At 38.4% G+C, this 4539-nt stretch overlaps 1 long non-coding RNA gene across 1 annotated transcript; it reads right to left on the reverse strand.

Annotated features, from left to right (window-relative positions):
- Positions 1 to 1501: 1501 nt before the first annotated feature.
- On the reverse strand, positions 1502 to 2829 carry LOC118469437 (uncharacterized). Its single transcript, XR_008602839.1, has 4 exons — positions 2691 to 2829; positions 2257 to 2589; positions 2000 to 2123; positions 1502 to 1708 (listed from the first exon to the last, which is right to left on the reverse strand). It is a non-coding gene; the product is annotated as an uncharacterized LOC118469437 (long non-coding RNA).
- Between the last annotated feature and the right edge of the window lie 1710 nt (positions 2830 to 4539).

The following is a 4539-nucleotide window of genomic DNA, read 5'->3' on the forward strand; positions in this document are numbered from 1 at the left end:
TCAGGGTTGTGACAAGTATTTCCTGGTTAAGGAGTTTGGCTCTCATGTCTCGAACTCTTGGTGACTCCTTCATTTTTCCCATATCAATAAAACTGTTGTCTGCAGAAAGGTGCAGAAATTTACAAATGCCCCATCATAAGACACATTGAACACAAAACGAGCTTTAAAAAGCTCATCAAATGCCCCAAGGGAGCGGTTTGCCTGGCAAGGGATGAGACGCTTGTCCATGGAGATGTAGAAGCTGTCGATGTTCCTCTTCTGGCGACCAACAGCTAGGAGATATGGCTACTGGCCCTGGTGATTCCGAAGATGGTCTTCCAAACTACAGCAAGACTGAGGTTTACACGACATTAGACACAGGAGTAAGTCAGAGAAAATAGCATTACAGAAATGAATACAAACATCCTCTGTTTAAGTAAACTCACCAACAATTTGTTTCATCCACCTCTTTGCCACTTTTACACATGATAAAAACTAATAAATATTAAATTACCTTGTGAAAGACAAGTTTCTCAACTGCATCAGAGGCGCTGATTTTTGGAGACTTCGGTCCCCCTGGGGGTGGCGGAAGGAGATATAACAGCAACAAAAGGGAGGCCATCTCTTTATCATAAGCTATGGACAAAGAACAGACAAGAATGAAGTAACTGCAAATACTTAGAAATGTATTCTTTGAATTCTTTGAGATTTTCAATGAAAATGAGATTAGAATAAAGAGCATTTTCCTGTAGAAAGCATGTGAATGCTGAAGGCTGAACACCACTGCTGCAGCAATGATTAAAAACATAAAGCTGTAAAAGGAATGGTTTGTAAAGGGCTAAAAGCAGTTACAATGTTGAAACGGCTGAAGAAAATTTTGAAAATCACATGTTTAGAGTTGAAATGTGCTGCAATAAATTGTAAACTAACAGCTAAAGGAAGTTGGTGGTGAAGCAATAGCTGAGAGACTAATATATGCCCCTAATAATCTGATTTAAAACACCTGCCCTCAAGTGTTGCCATGGTGATTTTAATGGTTTAGATTTTACTATTAATTATCAACTAACGACTGACCTTAAGCATTCACACTAACTAGTAGGCAGTATACTTCAATGATCTTGTAAGTCATTCACTTTTTTTTCTTATTCATAAAAAAATAATTTGATTTACACAGAACAAAAAAAATTAAGTTAAAAAAAATCAATTGGTCTTGGACTGTAACTGCTTATAGCAAATTCTATAGAGCAAAACTCACTTGTTGCCTCATCACTTCCTGGTGGAATCTCTGCTGACTGCACCAACTGACGCAGCTCTGGTGTTGAGGTGAGCTGCTTGGCCTCTTTAATGACGTTACACCTGAAGACCGGATCCCATTTCTGAAGCAGCCTGGTGGATACCTCATCATCAAACAGGAGAGTGAAGTCTTAATTGACCTATGAGAAAGAAAATACACTACTACCACATTCAGCACAAAATTTCAAGTCTTTCTCAACATACCACTGCATACTTACCAATCCTTTTGTATCCATGAATCTTGGGAAGATGGACAGGATATCAAGACTTTTGTCAGGGTCATTGATAAGGTTCTGACGATACTGAAAGGTCTCTCTCATCTTTTGGAGAATTATGGAAGTGTCTGTTGTATGGTTGAGCAAAGAGATGGCCTCCTGGCAAGCATCTCCGTCAAGCTGCTTCTCAACAACAATGGATCTTTGGAAATTAGGGCCCCCTGAAGAAAAGAACCCAACACACACTTTAAAGAAAATAAGCCCTAGTTGCAGATCAGATAGGTAAATGCAAACAGAATAATATAATTACAGTAGGTACAAGAAAATGTTAACGAGAACATACACATCTAGTTTGTGGACAGTTACTTCCTTACGTCAGACCTACAAACTCTAGAGTAGTGAAAAAGGTGACAACATATAAAACTAAAACCCTCTTCATTCACTTCTACTACACTGGTTGACATAAAAAAGGTGACTGTAGCCAAAAGGTGACCAGTTTGCAGTTGTGTTACCTCCTCCTCGAGAAAAGCCAGTGCAGCTATTTGGAGGTGCAGATCCTCGTCGAATCTTTCTCTGGATTGTCTTCAGACGCTAAGAAATGTATCCTGTGCTGCTTGCAGCATCATAGAAGTGTTCCTAAAATGGAAATACATTCACAATTAATGTGTTGTCACTCATAAGAAATCTCAGAATTCAAATGTCCCCCAAACCCAACAACCCAAAACATAAAAATTATGTCAACAAAGAGTACAATGATGACTATACATACGTAGCCTTTCTTGGAGTGTGGGTCTTTGAGGGATGGGAACACTGTCACTATCCCAAGAGCGTACTCTTCTCTAATAGCTTCGGTGGGGAGGTGCCTGAGAAGAGAGATTAAATTGGCATTTTTTATGTAATGGCTAAGGAGTTACTTGTTTTTCTTTTTTTTTTTGAAAGAGTGTACACAAATACAACACATTTACCCGTGTTTATCAATCATGTGGGCCACTATTATATTAACCAGTTTTCTTCTGGTAGCATCTGTAAGAGTTTGTGTTGTGTGATATTCTTTGAGGACCTCTTCACCACCTGAACTGGTTCCAAGGACAGCTTCGATCAACTTAAGGAAAAAAAAGAAAGAAGCCAAAAAATTGTGATAAACAACAGAATAACAATTGCTGACATTTAAAGAAATCTGTGAGAGCTGAGCTTTGTTGCAACCTTTTTAGCAGATGCTGCATTAATTGTGCCTTCAATTCTTGATTTCTTCCTAGGGACCTCATCTAGAAGTATAGTTGATGCACTTGCACTGAAGCTCGAGTCAGACCACTCAGATGGAGAGGACAAGGAGCAAACGGAAAACTCTAGAAGGAAAAAAAACAACTTTGTTCTGTGTGGTGTAGAAAGGGTGATGTGGCTAAGGGTTTTGCATTGTTGTTGCATTGCAAAAGTGAAGTACATTAATTCCACATTATACTCCAAATGTATTATTCTGTAGACTAATAGATTTGAGAAAAAAAGAATACAGGTTACACCATTTGACATTGGATTGCCTCGTGTCATTGACCCCTTTACATTTCTCACCATCATTTCAGAAAACTGTTAGAACCACACTGCCTTGGCTGACAAGGTCACTGAAAACGTCTTCATCAACTTCTGTCCCTGTCGCATCTTTGTACACTACTTTTGCATCAGGTGGCAAGCAAAATCTCTCGATGACTGGAAAAGGTAAGATACATCTGAGAGCACCTTTTAAGCCAGCACTGTTCTTACTTCACAAATGATTTCACATTTAATAAACTAATCCACCACTGTATGATTAAACAGACTTGGATAAAATCCCCTACACAAAATTCATTCCCTCTTCAGTCCAAATTTTAAAAACAAACCTTTTTCATGGAACCGCATGAAATCCAACTGCCCATCGACATCATCCACCTTCACATACTTCTGCCGTTGGCAGTACCGAACCTGGACCAGAATTTTGCTGAGACATACAAAAAAAACAAATAAATGAAAATGACAGTAATACGCATTTGATAGTAAACAACTGAAGCAATTCAAGCTAAAATTATTAAAAAACACTCATATAAACTGTGACTTATATAAAACTGTTTGATTCTGTTTTCAGATCTATTGTACATTTTTGTTGTAAGTCAGCTGTAGTGGAAGAAAAATGATGCTGTTTCATGTTAATGTTGTATTTACAGAGAGGAACAGGACACCATATTGTGATGGGATCATACCCATGGCTACATTCATCGTCATGCTGATGCTCTGTCCTATGTGTACAGGGTATTCATTACTACAGCATTGCATGGGTAGAAAATACCAATCAACAACAGGATGGCATTTTAACATAAAGACACACACACATACACAGACTGACAGACTGACGATGTTAAAACAATTCCAACTATGCTATCATACCTAGTAATTAGCAAGCTAAGTGCTCTTATTGTCTGCATTTTTAGCCCATCTCTAATTCAGACATGTCACTGCTCTCATCTCTAGTGCAGTGCAGTGCTAGCTGACAACCTCGCATGCAAAAGTCACTAAGTGTCAGACTTTAAAGGGGGCATTTTTAATATATTCCACTGCACACAGATTTGGTCCACAGCCCTCTATTCGTATTATTATATTTGCTTTAGAAATTTGACATATGGAAGTTCTGTAGAAATATAATAGTTCCACACCAGTCCACCAGAGTTAATTCTCTCTTGAGTTAATGCCAAAGTCACATTTGAGTGTACATTAGAGTGATTTATCGTTGTCCATAGTCACTCTTCATCAAATTGGGCTTCATGAATTTTACTTTTTCCAAAGACATTATTCTGATAACCAACACAATAACCCTGTGAAACTAAACCACTTGGTCACAGAAGCAGGTCAGCAATTTGGGAAATATGCCTGTATGCCATGTCTGTGCATTCACTACAATTCATTAGCTTAGCATTAAGACAGAAAACAGGGGCAATAGTCTCTTCTCCCCGGAGTTTGAAAATTACAGCTTTGTCTTATGGGTAACAGGTTTTCTAAGGACTGGAAAGACCTGAAAATATTGGTTTGA

This window comes from Amphiprion ocellaris, chromosome 9 (genome assembly GCF_022539595.1).
Source record: "Amphiprion ocellaris isolate individual 3 ecotype Okinawa chromosome 9, ASM2253959v1, whole genome shotgun sequence".
Classification (NCBI taxonomy): Eukaryota; Metazoa; Chordata; class Actinopteri; family Pomacentridae; genus Amphiprion; species Amphiprion ocellaris.